General features: G+C 33.1%; 1 long non-coding RNA gene and 1 pseudogene across 1 annotated transcript; both read left to right on the forward strand.

Moving 5' to 3' along the window:
* The first annotated feature begins 377 nt into the window (after positions 1-377).
* On the forward strand, positions 378-6857 carry LOC111886638 (uncharacterized). Its single transcript, XR_008226000.1, has 3 exons — positions 378-984; positions 2631-6013; positions 6089-6857. It is a non-coding gene; the product is annotated as an uncharacterized LOC111886638 (long non-coding RNA).
* Positions 6858-9988: 3131 nt separating this feature from the next.
* LOC111886643 (serine/threonine-protein kinase STY17-like) lies at positions 9989-11665 on the forward strand (annotated as a pseudogene).
* The last annotated feature ends 6044 nt before the right edge of the window (positions 11666-17709 follow it).

Genomic DNA, 17709 nt, shown 5'->3' on the forward strand with positions numbered 1-17709 from the left:
TTTGTATTTTAAAATTATTTTTAGATTTGGTCTCACGGTCTCACAAAATTAGAATGGTCTCAAATGAACCTGAACCTATATATATATATATATATATATATATATATATATATATATATATATATATATATATATATATATATATATATATATATATATATATATATAAGGTTCAAATGAAAACAAAAAAAGATTAGGAACCTAAGAACCACTTATATCTCTAATCACTAAATGTATATTTATAAAATATAATTTTTTTTTTATCAATTATTTAAAAAGATAAATGACATTATTGTAAATAAAGACAACTCCCAACCTAGTTTTATAAGCAAATATATCAGATCTGGAAAGTAGATTTGATACACTTCTCATTTTTTTCGTAAAGTGCAAAGATGAAACTCTCTCTTCCTCCTTCCTTCTACCACCGACAGCCACCTCCCACATCCGTTGTCGCCGTCACCGGTGACACCGTCATCGTCGTCGCCGCCACCGACGACACTACCATCGTCGTTGTGACTCTCGTTGATATGTTCTAATACCGCTCCTGCTTGTTTTTGTCGAATGTCGACCAACAGTGGTTATTTTTGCATCAGATCTGACATGAAGCACCACCTCCAGTGCTTTCTAACACCAAATTTGCATATGTTTTTCTCTGATTTTCGGTGAAACCACCAAATCTGCCGCCTCCGTAGCTTTCAATCTATTTTATAGGTGATGAGGCTTTTAGATCTGAAGTGTTTCGGTCCAGATCTACGTTCTCCGATGATAGATCTAAGATCTTCGGTGGCAAATCTATGATTTTCGCCTGTAGATCTACTATTTACGTCTTCAAATCTATGAGTTTCAGTGACATTGAGTGACTAGATCTAAAATCTCCGTCAGCCTCCTCTATTGTTGTTGCCTTGTCACTCTGGTGAAACACCGCTAACTTTTCTCCATATCTATCTCTTCTCTCTGATCTCCGTTGAAACATCACTAGATCAGGTATGGCGATTTTTGTATTATTTATTATTATTTTTTTTATTTTGCTTTTGTTAAGCTGTTAATTTAAAGTTTTTACTACCATTAAAATCATGATAAAATTATCAATGATATTAGTATGATATATGTTCCAAAAAAAGAAAAAAAACAAACAAAGAAAGAAAGATAATACACAAAAATGCGTTGTATCCCCCTCCCTGTTGCCGCCTTGTCGGCATAATGAGAATGAAAATGGATGTGCTTTTATTTCTTCTACTTGTTGCGTCTCATGCCACAGCCCATACACAAAACCATGATGGGCTTAATATTGGACATTAAATTATAGGTTGCTCCAAAATAAGAAATGTGATGTATTAAACAACTAAATATAATTTTAAGTTGTTTACTAAAAAAATGTGTATTTAGTTTTTTTTTTAAACTGTGAATTGTGATGTTTTAATGGTTTAATGTTTTAATTATTGTTTGATTCTATTAAAGTTAGTTTTCACTGTTATTAATAAAAAAATTATAAATTATAAATTGTAAATAAATATTTTTTTATAAGTTTTAAGTCGTGAATTCAAGTTTCTTTTCTTATTCATTATAATATTTTAGTAGAATTGTTGTTCATAATATAAGTTTTTTTGTTGCTATGATGCGAATTGTATCTAGAATATGTTATTTTGTAGATGTTTTCTCAAATAATGTGAATTTAGTTTTTTTTTTTTTTGTTATTTTTTTTTTAAGTTGTGACTTGTGATGTTTTAATGTTTCATAAATTGTTTAGCCGTGTTAATGTTAGTTTTAACTATTATTAATAAGAAAGTATAAGTTTTATGTTGTGAATATATAAATTTTTATTAATTTTAATATGGGAATACATTATTTTTTATAAGTTTTTTAAATTGATCTAAATATCTTTTTATAGAGCATACAAGGTGTTTGATTAAACTATAAATCAGAGTCCTGAAATGCTTTATTAAATTGTAAATTTATGTGGTGCACACAAGGTGTGCTTCAACAAATCAAGTATGTTTTTAAGTTGTGAATAATATGAATGAGAGTCCTAAACTGCTTTATTAAATTGTGAATGAAATTCTTGAACTGTAAGTTTATGTTGAGAATTTGGGTTTTGAGTGTATATTTTTTGTGCATTAAGCTATGAATTTACTATATTAAGTTGTGAGTTTTATGTATTAAACTTTGAATTAACTTTATTAAGTTGTGAATTGGTTGTATTAAATTGTGAATTAAATGTATTAAGCAAGGCATTGACTGTATTAAGCTGCTAATTTTTTATGATTTTTTTTTTGCTTCTGAAATATGAGACTGAAAACATTATACGCAAATATAATTTTATGTATTTTTGAATAAAATATGCAAAATTTAAATTGTGAATATTTAGGTAAATAAACTTTGAAGGAAACACTAGCCTATAGATATCAGTGATGGTGCACACATGATGTTTGATGAAATGCCAAAAAATTTGGAAAGTCATTAAGCTGTGAATATGTGTTTTATATAATAATTTGTGAATATGTAAGTTATTAAGTTGTGAATGTGTATTTTTTATGCACCAATTGGGAATTAGTGTCTAAAATATTGAATTAAGTTGAGAATTAGTGTTTGAAATGTTTTATTAAAATGTGAATTTTGATTTTTCTATCCAGATCTAATTTTTGAGGGATGTTGGCGGTGTGGTTGGTGGTAGCGATGGTTGAGTAAGGATATGTTGCATTTCTCACTCATCTTCTTCGATGATATCAGATAAGTTATCCGGTTTTATGATTCATGTATATGTTATTCCTTGGATGTTTGCTTTTGAAATATGAGATAATTTATGTATGTATTAATTGTGAATGATATATGAGATTATACTTGTAAATGAGCTTTGAATGTATTGTATTAAACTGTGAATTTTTTTGTATTAATCTGTGAATTTTATTGACAGCTTAATATATTAAATTCACAATTAAGTACAAAGAAATGCCTCCATACATGATGAAACATCCCAAAAACACAGTCTGAAAATTTTGTTTAATTTAATAATAAAAACCATAGTCGATAAACCTTATATAAAAATCATAAGCAATGTATCTCAAAATATCATAACAACTGTCAAGTATATCAGAGTATAAACATCCCATGCTGAACAAATGGTGTGTGCACTGCAATCTTCCCGAGCTCCTCTTTTGAAAACTGAGTACCTGAAACCAAAACTGAAACTGTAAGCACGAAGCTTAGTGAGCTCCCCCAAACTACCACATACCATACAATAACATGTAAACACATACTGGGCCTTGCCCACTGCATCGGACCAAGCCCGGGAACTGCATCGGGCCGAAGCCCGGACTAACTGGGGCCTTGCCCCCTGCATTGGACCGAAGTCCGGAAACTGCATCGGGTCAAAGCCCGGACTAACTGGGACCATGTCCCCTGCATCGGACCGAAGTCCGAAACTGACTGATCATAACATAGCATAAACACATATCAACTAGTATAAACACATATACTGCATATTGCATCGGACTGAAGTCCGGAACATATAACACATAAGCATGCTTGAATCACAAAGACATCAAGCACCCTAATTCACTACTAGAAAAACAGCCTTTTACGACACTCATTGCGCGTCGTAAAAGGCTCAGATGACGCGCAAATGCGCGTCAAGAAAGACCCTATCATAAAGAGAGACGACGCGCATTTATGACGCGCATTTACGACGCACAATTATGACACGCAATGCGTATCAAGGAAGGCCCTGTCATAAAGGAAGACGACGCGCATTAGCGTGTTGTAACCTTACGACGCGCGTGTTTATGACACGCAATGCGTATCAAAGAAGCCCCTGTCAAGAAAGGCCATGTCATAAATGAAGATGACACACATTTTTGCGTATCGTATTTTAAATTAAATTTGCATTTAATGTCTCATAAAAAAAATACTATACAAAAAATACAATCCATTGCATAAAATTTAATGTCATACAAATAGTCAATCCATGGAAAGATAAAACAAATCAATAGAAATTGTTTTCTCCCTATACATGATTATCACATACTAAATAACAAACTTAATTTCATATTCATAAATATGATTACATTATTCATTAAAAAGAACATATACCTACATCTTCGCCTAAAATGTTATTACATGATGCAAGTTGGGCACTTCATTGATGGATCACCAAGAGGAAGACCAACAACTGCCCTAAAATGTTCCATGATGTGTCCATACTCATGTCCTGTAACTTTAAACATTTAATAAAGTAAAATACCTCCTAAAAATAAAATTGCACAAGAAACAACACATCATAATGAGAAATTACTAACATGAATGGAAGAAGTACACTATAAATTTGTTTTTACCAAGAGTGGCATGGATGATCAGGTGCTACAAGTTTATCCAAGCTGCCAAACAAAAGCCAAAACATTGGAAACTATGCAGCTGCAAAAGCCAAAACATTGGAAAAAGTTGACATAGAAAAATGTAGCATGCTTCTTTTGAAGGATTTGGCAGTGCCTGCAGATAGCTCAGAGGCAAAATTTTGACATAGAAAAATATAGCATGCTTCTTTTGAAGTGTGACATAGCTCAGGGGCAAAAAGGTAATTTGATAGAGAAACATGATTATCTTACCATGTATGAGCAGAAGGCAAACGATAAGAGCTTCCATAAACTTTGTGAATCTGGAAGGTAGTGCTAGTCTTTGGAGTAGCTTGAAATCCATTCCCAAATCCAGGCGTCGCCTCCTTTCAGACATCCAATAAACATGTTCATATCAGAAACAACTAATAAACCATGTTAGGGGTCATTTGATTTGCACTTACCCAGTCTGGTCAGAGTTGACTGCTGACCCGGTCAGTAGTCAGATTGTTTGATGGGCCTCCATTGTGGCTGACTCGGTAAGTAATCAATGAACAAGGGAGCTGACTCGGTCCTAAAAAAAAAAGAGGCTGACCGATACCGATGCATTTTTCTTCTCCTGCGCCCTAACAAAAATCTCCGCTATTCTTCCTCTTCCTTCAACATTCAGCGCAACAAGCAGCAACAGTTGACACAACAATTACCTCTAGCTTCCGGCGAACCTCCTGCGACGACGAAGTAACAGCTCCGGCGACGAAGACACAGCCCCGATGAGGAGATCGACTGCAGGTACGTTTCTTCGTGTTTTTTTTTTCTGAAATAACAAAACCCCTTCAATGTTTGTTGTCAAATTGATGATTTCATTTTGAAATTAGGGTTTGAAATTACTTCTTTCATTATTTTTGGATTCAATTAGAACAAAGGGTTGGCATGAAATCAATTTATAATGTCTTTTTGTTTATGAAATCTGATTTTATCTATATGAAGGAATGAATTGCTTGTGTATGAAATTTGTATGAACTAATGTGTGAAATCACAGCCCCTTATATAGTTGTTAAATCGAATGAATTGTGTATTGTGTGTATATGATATGTTTATGTGCATATGTGTGTAAGATCAAAATGCTCAAGATAATGATTAGAATTTGTTACATAGGTGTATGTGTATTACCAAACTGATATATGAGATCTTGTCTTCAAGTTATGTATTGTGTATATGATATCTCCCAAGTATTGTCTTCAAGTTGTATTATCTTTAGGTTAAACAAAAAAAATATATGTTTTATCTTATTGACATCAAGCAAATAGTGTTAGCTATTTGTAAATGTGTGTTATGTGGATGATTAGATTTTTTTTCTTTTTACAATAGACATGGCAGATAAAAGAATTAGGGTTAGTTGGAAGTCGGAATTGGTGGACAAAACTTTTTTGGAAGCATGTATACAAGAATTAACAAGAAATGGCCGGGAGGGTAGCGGACTAAAAGCAAGCTCATGGGATGTGGTCGCGGAGAAATTGTAAACAGATCATAATTTTATTGTCGACAAAAAACAAATGAAAAACCGATATGACTATTTAAAAGCAAAGTATGCAGTGTGGTTAAAACTTAAAAACAAAACAGGAGATATTTATAATCCCGTTACGAATTCTTTTAACATGACTAATGAAGAATGGGAAGCGGAAGCGAAGGTACATATATACATATTTTTTAAAGTAGATTATTTTTTTACTACTTTAATAATATTTATTAAATTTGTCAAACAGTTGAACAAGTATGTAGATAAGCTGAGAAATGTACCCCTCCCTTACCCTGAACTTTGTACCCAACTATTTGATGGGGCGACCTCGACCGGTGTTCACAGTTGGGGGCCATCTTCGACATTACCTCATCCCAATGAAACCTTCAGTACACATGATTTTGAGGATACAGAGATGGATGAGCCAGCACCTCATGCAGATACCCCAAGCTCAACAGTACCTTAACCTACTAGTGAGGAATCATATGGGCGGACAAAAAACAAGGGGGGCAAACGAAATGGTCCTAAAGAAACCACACTTGATGATGAGTTGAAAGAAGTTGGAAAAGAGATTGTCAAGGCTGCACAAGCATTCACCGAAACAAATAATCTTGACAAGGAGATGGATGCTTGTATGGCGAAGTTGACAAGCTTGGAGTGGGGAGAATATGATCCGAAATACACCACTGCTCTTATGTTATTTGCTGAAAGTGCTGGTAATAGGAAAATTTGGTTGCGCCTTAACTTGTCAACTTGTGAGTCGTGGGTAACAAATGCGGGAAAAAAGTTTGGATTAGTTGGTTGACTTTAGTATTTACATGTTATGTTTGACTTTAGTATGTTATGGTTCATTGTTAGACATTAGTATTCTATGGTTTAGTTATGTTATGGATTGTTTTTCTTAGGTGCGGTTATGTTATATGAATTTATATGTTATGGAATGTTATGTTTTTCGTATTTACATGTTACGATTTGTTATGTTATGGATTGTTATGTTATTGATTGTTATGTTATGGATTGTTATGTTATTGATTGTTATGTTATTGATTGTTATGTTATTGATTAAAATGTAATTTGTATTTGACATCTAACAGGAAGGTGACTTTTATATTTTCTTATATTCTCATGGTATTGGTTGATGTTGGTCCGACAAAGGCAAAGAATAATTAAAAGAATAAGAGCTAGCGAATAGGTAGCAAAGGGATATGTGTATACGCAAGATCTGATACACGGATGTCCTATACAATGTTACGATATGATATGTCTTTCACAAGATGCATTTGTACTATTATGCAATCACTTTACACAAAGAAATTGGTTGCAATCTAGTAGGACGATAAGCGTTGAAGAGAAGATGGCTATGTTTTTACATATTATAGGACATAATGAACGTTTTCGAGCCGTTAAAGAAAGATTTTATCACTCCACACAAACGATTCATCAATGTTTTCATGAGGTCTTACGTGCAATGATGTGTTTTGCATGAGAAATTATAGTACCAACCTCGTCTAATTCAACAACAAATACCTCAGAACGACATAGATGGCTAATGCAGATATTTCCCAGAGCAATAGGTGCACTAGATGGAACACTTGTACATGAAGTTGTGCCTGTTGATCAACAAACTCGTTATAGGGGAAGAGGAAAAGGTGAATGTTATCAAAATGTAATTGGAATTTGTAATTTTGATATGATATTCACCTTTGTATGGGCTGGATGGGAGGACATAGCACATGATTCTAAAGTTTTGAAAGAAGTTGCATTTAACCCAACTTTCGGATTTCCATTCCCTCCACTAGGTTTGTAACTTTACTATACGTTTTATTATCTATATTATTTATATGATAAATTTGTCATACATCTACAGATAAATATTACCTTTGTGATGCCGCATACACCAACACCCGTGGATTTATGGCTCCCTACCGCAATACTAGGTATTGGTTAGCCGATTTTCGAAGAAACAGAGCTTTGACTAAGGAAGAAATGTTCAATCATGCTCATTCACAACTTAGAAATTACATTGAACGTGCTTATGGTGTATTGAAGGCGAGATTTCCAATTTTAAAACAAATGGCTCCTTATCCTTTTCCAGTGCAAAGAGAGATAGTCATTTCTTGTGTTGCGGTCCATAATTTTATAAGGAAATACGATATTGAAGATGAATTATTTACGCACTTTGAACAAAACACTATGGTTAGTCATAATGTGGGTGGTGGAGGAAATGAGGGTCAAAACATAGAAGGCATAGAATGGGGTTCAGAAGCCGTTAACTATATGACTAATTTGCGTGACCAGATTGCTAATCAGTTATTTTCAAATGGTTCACGTTAAATGGTGTACTTTTTTTATTATGTATGACAATTTGTATTTGGATTTTGTATTACACTTTGTATTTGGATTTTAATTGATGTATGTTTAATTTGGATTTTATATGATAATTTGTGGTTTTATAATTTTTTTATCCAGCACAAGAGACAACACAAGGGTAATATGGTCATTTTTCATTCAGCACAACCATTCAGATAAATAATCAAACAACATAAACTCAGTCAGATATGGACTCAGTCAGCATTTCTAACCCAGTCAGCAACTATCAAACGACCCCTTAATTCTTCAAGAAAATTTAAATAAATACACAAAGTATATGGACAATTTTATATAAAATGTAGCTATTTGGAATTCCGACAGCCATGCAAGCTCTCTTACAATGGGGGTTACTCATTTCTAGAAGGGACCTTGAAGATTCCTCCTTGTCTTACAGATAAAGGAAATGTAAGAAAAAAAAATTAAGTCTCACAAAGTATATGGACAATTTTATACAAAATTCTATTGAAACAAATAGAAACTTGGGAGTATTTATATTAGGTCATATCCTAAGAAGGCCCATAAACAAGTGATATGCTTAAACAATCCTTAATTGTTTTTCCAGAGTGTGGTATTTTGTTATTAACATGGAAGGCCCATAAACATCTATTATACCTGTCAAGTCTATCTGTTCCAGCCAACAACAACAGCTTTGGGACATGAGATGACAAAAAATTTTCCGAGAGGCATTCATACCTGAATTTTTTTTATTAACAAAAATAGAAAGTTAAACATAATAAAAAATTCCTTCAATGACTACAAATATCAAAGAGTTAATTTTTACCATCCTCTCCAATATTGTTTTGTTTCCTCCAATCGTGCTCTGTGTCGATAGCTGTACATACAACAACAAGATCAATCAATTTGCACAAAAGGAATTCAATATATTCGTAAAAATATTTACAAGGGAGTTGAATTACTAATCTGTTAACTTTTGTTTCTAAATTCCAACAAGATATGCTGTATAAAAATTAGGAATGGCAAAAGAAAAAAGAAATTAGTTTTCAAAAAATAAGAAACCTAAAAACTTACCACTGCTATGAGTCATCATACTTTACAGTCCCGGGAATCGATATTCGAGCAGAATCGATGTTTCTTAAAGGGCCTGATCTCACATTCCACTCAATCTATAAGTATTTACAAATTACAATTCAAATTTTATATATAAAAAAAATTAACAGTTTTGTACATTCTTATAGATATATGAAATAAGTGAAGTCAAAAGGCTGATTTTACAGAAAGGGTAAAATGGTCATTCACTAACATCCAGACGATTAATCTTAACACAATCACAGGAGAAATTTGTAGCTTCATCATTCGGCATGCAATCTACAATTTTTCATTTAAACTCTATGCAGCTCTAGCATCTTCAAGGCATGCAAACTGAATAGTAACACAAAATTTATATATATTATGGTCAAAGTTGACAAAATAGCATTTTTCACTCGCCATGGGAATCGGTTGGCTATGATTCGGATCAGAGGCCTGGAATCATCAAGGTAGAAATTAAATCAAATATGATGCCACATCACTGTTAAGTCTATAGTCAAAAGTTAAAAAAGGTCAAATAAGTTATATTTTACCTTATTTCATATTAATGAAACATGGGTGGCAAAACCTATTCAAAAAAAAGTTTAAAGTACCTAGGTGGAACAAACTTGAGACTTGGTTACTATATTATGACATTAACCCCTTTATGTAGAAATAAAGTTGACACAACCAAAAGAAGGGTAGTATTATACTATTATAGATCATAAAAAGTATATCAACAAAGATAAAAATGACATGTGAATATGTGATGGCTGAAGAAAACAAGAAAACATTGTATTTTCTTTTTGGTATCTTAAGCTTTGTTTATATGTAAAGTTCAATAAATAAGAATCTACTACTAATTCTATGAACATCCACGTAGCTGTAAGCCTGTAATTGCAGAATAAGTAGATAAAAGAAGAAGATGAATCCAGAAACATAAGCAAACAAAGGAACACAGTTTGGCTTAAGAGATGGATATGAAAATTATGACAGAATAGATAACAAATTGTTAGATATATATTATATTTCTAACCTGCATATTAAATGCCACCATCTGAGCTCCATGCATCCACCCAATCAGTGGGTTGTAGTTAGATGATTCAACTCCTATCCCTTTCGGATACACCCTCAGAACATTCCTCTGGATAAACCTATAGCAAGCTAGTTTTTAGTAAGTTTTCAATTTGAAAATGTTTATAAAAAATTAGGCAATACCTGACAATTGGAGAAGAGTCATTGAAGAAGATAATGAATTTGGAAACTATTCATAGAGGAGACTATTTACTTCTAGCTAGTATATATGCATCAGTTGGTAGATTAGAAGATGCATTTAGGGTAAGAAGAGAGATGAAAGAAAAGGGTGTTATTAAAAAGACTCCAGGTTGTAGCTCAATTGAAGTCAATGGTGTCATTCATGAGTTTGTTGCAGAAGATGATGCGAGTTTTGAGTCTGAGAAAATATATGCAGCTACTAAAAAGATGATGAAGAAGATAAAGTTGGTTGGTTATGTGATGAATATAGAAGATTCAGGATTGGAGGCAGATAAATATGATAAAGAAAAATCGGTTTTTCATCATAGTGAGAAATTGGCAATGATTCCTAACCCGTTTTGAATTATAAAACTTTTAATGACAAATGATCTCTATTAAATCCTATAATTAATTTAATTTCTAATGTTCTACAGAAAACTTAGTGTTAACAAAAGATCAAAGAACACTAAAACTTGTAGATTTTGGATTAGCAAGAGAAGAGACAGTTACAGAGATGATAGCTGAAACAGGGACATATTGTTGGATGGCTCCAGAGGTAATTTTTTTAATCTTTTTTTTTTCTTTTTTATCAAAGATAAACATTTTAAAATGTTTCTTTTTTAATAGTTATATGGCACTGCGACACTAAGGCAAGGAAAAAGAAACATTACAACCAGAAAGTAGATGCTTATAGCTTTGCAATTGTATTATGGGATCTTTTACACAACAGACTACCCTTTGAGGGAATGTCTAACCTCCAAGCTGCTTATGCTGCAGCTTTCAAGGTAAAATAGTAACTTCAATCATATCTCCTTAAGGGTAAAATAGTAATATTCACTTGGTTTTTATCTTTTTCAGAATGTGAGGCCAAGTTTGGAAGATCTACCAGAAGATTTAGCAATGATTCTGAGTTCATGTTGGATGGAGGATCCAGATGCTAGACCAAACTTCAGTCAAATCATACAAATGTTGTTGCATTATTTTTCGACCATTTTGCCCTCGAAACCCATACTTCCTTCTTGCCTTTTTGTTAATGAAAATGTCCCCGTGTCTCCAGAATCTCCAGGCACAAGTGCTTTAATGGCAGTCTGCAATTTTACAGGGGATACCCCTAGAGAAATGGAACATAATAAGCCAAAAGGTTTCTTTTTTCTGTTTTAACCAGTGCTATTAATGCCCAAATAACAAGGTGATCAAGTATGAATGTGTATTTTTTTTATAAACGCTATGGTGTTTTTCTAAGAAAAATGCTAACTTTATCATCTTGTAAATTATTCAGCTATGGGTTATAATGTTATATGATATAGATGTTGTCATTTTGATGTGTTTTGGTTCTCTATTTACCATTTTAAACAAGTTTTTTGTCAAAAGATATGATAAAATTTCTGTTCAATAAGGCTAAAAAGTGAAATAAAGTGTCACAAACTCACAATTTTTCACCAGTAATCATTGCAAGAACACAATCCATCTTTGAAATGATGAAACCGAGTTTCAAAATCTTCTTGTACTTTGCTGGTTCATTTTAGTTTTTGTAATGACTGAATGTCTTTAAAAGTGAAGAAAATTTCTCACCTTTTTTTGAGGTAGCTGAGCTGTGAAAATAATGCTCTTAGCATCATGGATTCTTTCTGTAGCCAGATCACTGTCAATGTGAAGAAAAGAAAAAGTGAATGTGAGCACTTGATCTTATAAAATCACAGATTCAAGAATCCTTTCGTAAGATCCATTAAAACAAAGCAATCATAGATAAAAAAAACTTTCTCAGAGAAAAATCATCGAACAATTATGGGGACCTACCTGTTCATTCTGGGTACCCGCATATGCAAGGCCCAGACCAGTTATGGGTCCAATTCTAATGGAAGCATCTTCCTTATCCAGATAATCAGCAAAAAGTGCCAACACCTGAAACAACCCAACCTAAAATAAAATCACAACCAACAACCAACAACAACAGGTCAGAAAGAAAAATGCAAATTAAGCACTCACATGGTCACAATCATTCTTGATACCACAGTTTACAGCCCCAACTCCTAACAATGCACCAACAATCACATGATTATCATTGCTATGGAAGTACTCGATAATGCAATGTGCACAAGCTTCACATTCCCACACGAATGTTAAACCAGAGAGAGGATCAGCTGCATTGATCAGAAAAGCCTAAAGAATTTGAAGTTTGAATGATTCTTGAAAGAAAAATAAATGAAATATTAGAAATGAAACCCATAAAGAGTATAATAATACCTTTGAATATGTGGTTGAAAACACATAAATACTGTTGGATTAGTGTCTAAGTCCATAACTATTTTGGTATGTACTTGACCCGATGGTGCATGGTCATTTTGGGTTACCTTCACCAAAGCAACTTGATTGGAGAAATAAATAGAGAGAGAGGTTATTATGATTTATTAATATGTTATAATAATAATATATTACAGGAGAAATCATATTTGTTTAATTAATATTGGTCAATAATTAATTAAGAATTAATTTTGTGATCAAGTGTAATTAATTAAACTAGAGGGGCTTAATTGTAATTATATGATAGTTACAATATAAGGTAAGGATTATCTTAAATATAGGGTGAAAAAATTTAAGGTGATAATGCCTTAGAATTTGACTAGGATAAGGGTTTCTAAGACTTATCTTATGGTTGCTTGGTGGGCAAGCAACTAGATAAGGATAAGGACTAAAACTCTAATCTTTACACCTATATAAACCCCCTAAGGCTCATGAATTCGTCTAAGCCTTCCCAAGAAGTCCTAAGGATAAATTCCTACCTCTCTCCTCTCTCTTTATACCTTCTCCACTTGCTTATGGTGTTTGTGAACCATTAGAGGAGTGACACTTGTGACTCTAAGCCTTCCAAAGTCAATTCAAGGAGAAATTGGGATTGTTATTGCTACATAACAATCAAGGTAACATTATAAACCTATTCTCATGTTAATATGATTATTTGAATTCTAGAATTAGGGTTTATAGTCTTGGATTCAAAGCATGTACAATAGAGAAACCTAGATCCAAGCATTAGGGTTTGTATGAGCACATAGGATGTCTTATGACCAAAACCCATCAGTGGTATCAGAGCCTTGATTGGTTTCTATTGTATTGATGCTTGATATGTTTGAAAATTTCGAATTTTGTGTTTCTAGAGGCTGGACTCACCGAGTCCATAGATGAACTCGCCGAGTCCAAGGTGACTCGTCGAGTCCATGCCTGACTCGACGAGTCGGCTCGTCAGATGGAGGGTATTCCGGGATTTCTTGCTGTTTTTGCTTATGGATAGTTACCTTATCACGTTAGATCAATATTAATCCGATTATATGATATATTTGACAATATTTTTGATCTAATAGAAGATGTTTATCAATTAATAAGATAATTGTTTCCTTATAAGATAATTGATTAATTATTTTGAGTAAATTGATAAATTGTTTTGCAAGAAATCATTAAATAAATCAAATATGGATAATTATGTGATTAAATGTTAATTTGAATTATTTGTTATTTGATCCTTGTTGTTATGAAAAGTTTCATATTTTGCCCTTTAGGTTTTATAGTTTAAATTTGAACCCCAATAGTTTTGTTGTTTTGAAATTTAAATAGTTAAAACCTTAATGTTTTGAAAAAGGTTTAAAAACTTGCCCTCAAGTTTTGGAATTTAAATTTTGATTAAATGGTTTAATTTTGATGTATATTTAAATTCTAAACCCTAATGTCTTGAAATGTTTCAAAACTTGCCCTCAAGTTTTGGAATTTAAAAGTTGATTAAAAGTTTAATTAGAAATGTTAAATTCTAAAACTCTAGTATTGTTTTGAAAAAGTTCAAATCACACCCTTATGGTTTTATTAATTAATTAAGGTGTATAATTAAAAGAAGTCTAATAAATCCATAAAAGTTTAGGTTTACAATTTAATTGAATTAAAAGTATAATTGTTAAATTAGACCACCTAGTATTTTAAAAGTATAAAATACACCCTATACTATATATATAACATTAAAGGTATAACATTATATATATGTATGAGTAAAAGTCAGTCTTACCGTTAGTAGGCCTCATTCACGAAGCTGGTCTATAAGGGGTGTTTAAGGAAATTGCCTATAAAATGGCGATTGAATGGGTATCCACTCTTACCCACCGCACTCTTGACTAGTGGAGGGTCGTTAGCCGAACGGGTAGGATAGGACAAAACCTTCCATTATAAGTATAATGAAGTATAAAAGTAACTAAATGTTTTCATAAAATTCCCAATCTTAGTTACTTAGGCAAAAGTGAATTGATGCAATTCCATGAAATTACACTTTGTGCCCTTGCGAAGACGTTAGTGGAGCGTGTGTGGTTTACCGGCACACTAAATGGTTCTAAGAAAAGGTAGCAAAGGGTGACTCAATGTTTGTCATAGTTCGGTGGAGCGTGTGTGGTTTACCGGCACATCGAATAGGTGACTGTAACATGTGAGGGCACCATGTAAGTTTGCATGGTTATTCACACCCGCTTTGTGATCCTCGGCATCCCAATCACAAACTAGAGGGGCATATCGAGATTTAAACATGCCATTGAAAGTTCAATGAATCTCAAAGGATCTAGGAGTTTTCATAGATTTAAAACTTAAATTTCTTTTTCGGTTTTCATGGTGGAAATTAGTGAATCATCATTCACTTACCTTCAAATATTCTGCAATTAAGGTTACGGCATCCCTCTCCCGAGTTGTAGAATATTGTGTTGGGTCCTAGCCTTAGTATTTCATTTGGGTGATTTACTAAGGACTCAATCTATCAACTAACTTGAATTTGTTTTTCTCCCGTTTTATAGATGTCAAAGTTTGACAACTATGGTCTTCCCAAATCCCGTGGAACAAGCTTTCCACATGAAGATGATATTCCACGATTCGATCGAGGAACAAGAAATCACGCTTCACTTCCTCTACCTCCTCCAATTACTCTCCCTAACCCACAAGTTCAAAGGCTTGAAAAGTTCAAGATCACTCAAGCCCTTTTGGCAAGTAAACATAAAGAAGGAAAGTCCGTGTGTGCACACGTCCTAGGGATGAAGTCACACATTGATAGGTTAAGAATGTTGGGATCCGTTGTCTGTGAGGAAATGGCTGTTGATTGGGTTCTTCAGTCACTTCCCAACTCATATAGTGAGTTCATAAGAGAGTACTATATGATGAACTACGACGTGACCCTTATAGATCTCACCTATATGCTTATTGTTGCTGAATCAGCAATGATTTGGCGCAATAGAAAAGCAAAGTTGATTGGTGAATCTGCCTTCGAGACCTCTATGGATATAGACAATGGCAACGAAAGACATGTTATGATCGAAAATTTTGATCATAAGAGAAAGGCGATGTCTGAAGTAGTTGCATGTCCTGTTCCAAAAGAGTCGATTTGCTTTTATTGCCAAGAGAAGGGGCATTGGAAACGAAGTTGCCCTAATTACCTAAAAGATCTAAGAGATGGGAGAGTCAAAACGTATGGCTCTAATTTAGGTAAAATCCATTGACTAACTCTTTTAAGCTTCATTCTAGATTCTGAATACATAATGTGATAAGATTACAATTGATGTTTTTGTAGGATCGAAGAAAAGAAAGGAATCTTAAGGGAAGAAGTAAGCAGAATCTAACCGTGAAGGAATGGATTTCGATCGCGTTTCTTGAAGATTAGATTCTTGAGCTACTACTTAGAGTTAGAATTAGATTGCTAAGAAAGATGTATTAGCATAAGTTTTTCAATGAGTTGCATTGTAAGGACAAATTTTTCCGCAATAAAATATATTTTGATTTTAAATTTTATTTATTTATCCTTACAATGGCGTGTATGAAAAATTGATGTTAAAATGTTTCTATTATTAGCAATAATGGATTTGGTTCTTATTATGTTATGGAAAGTCAAGAATTTACCAAATAGGGAGAGTTTCTCATCGCCCAAGTTTCAATTGGACAGAAACTTGGAATCATGCAACATGGATGCACGATGAATGAGAAATTTCGTATTTGGAAATAAGACTAATTCATTGACAAAGTGTCAAGTGAAGGACTAGGAGATCGAGTACACAAAGTTGTGTGTTGATCAAAGTCCACCATAAGAGTAACGAGATATTCGTCATGATTTACTAAAGGTTTAGTAAATATGATTATACTTATAAGATTAAGTGTAATTCTGAATTGATTGAAAAAGTTTAAATCAATAGTAGAACGAATAACAAGAATCAAGTAGGCAGAGAGATAAAAGTTTCTCCATTCTAAGAAGAAGGGAGAGTACCTTTTATGCTGTATGATAGGTCTTAATGATTAAGAACCATATTTCAATTGGTCCTCTAAGTACAATTGTATGTTTAAGAAGAGGAATCAAGAATTGAAGAAATGGTTAAATCAAAAAGTCAATCATACTTCGTTCCAAAAACAAGTCTTAAAGTTAAGATTGTGACATTGAGTGAAAAAAAAAGTATTAAGAAGGTTTATAACATTCATTAAATGTGGTAAGTTGTGATGTCTTGGATAAGACAAAGACCAACTAGGACCAATTTATAAAGTGTTTTGATAAAAGCTACACTAACTCTTGAATATTTGTTTGTCAAGAAATGGTTATTGACAAGAGAATCTTATATGTCAAGGAGTCAGTAGGAGTCTTAATAGTCTTGAAAAGTTTCAAGAACAAATCAAATAAACCTTATCGATCATCACTAGCACACGAGTTGAGGTTTACAACCTATTGTGAAGACATTATTTTGTTTATGTGCAAATCCAATCGAGTTAATTATGCATGTGAGTCCTATGAGTTCTCATTTGAATGCATAAAAGGCAAGGACCTTGATCAATGGAAAGTACATTGATAGGAAAAGGTGAGCTGCTTAACTACTTGGAAGACGTGGTGGGCAGCTGTGCTACCATAAGGCAAGAAATCAAGATTAAGAAAGTTCGATCCATATGAGTTTGAATTCGTCGTAAACTTTGGTTTTGACAAAGTCACATGGATAGGAACAAATACACCGTTTAAATCTAAGTGTCATAAGATTTCCTCCTTCATGAAAATGATTGTGAGGAAATGCTTTCACTAAGAAAGATTTTAAGAAGATAGTGATTATAAAATTGCATTCTCGAATTCGATTATGGTTACGGTATCCCTTCCATAATTTGAATTGTGAGGTTTGGCAATTAGTCTTAAGTGTTTAGACACACATATGAACTATTGAAGGCAAAGGTGTATAAGTT

Source organism: Lactuca sativa, chromosome 8 (assembly GCF_002870075.4).
Source record: "Lactuca sativa cultivar Salinas chromosome 8, Lsat_Salinas_v11, whole genome shotgun sequence".
In the NCBI taxonomy this organism is placed as follows: Eukaryota; Viridiplantae; Streptophyta; class Magnoliopsida; order Asterales; family Asteraceae; genus Lactuca; species Lactuca sativa.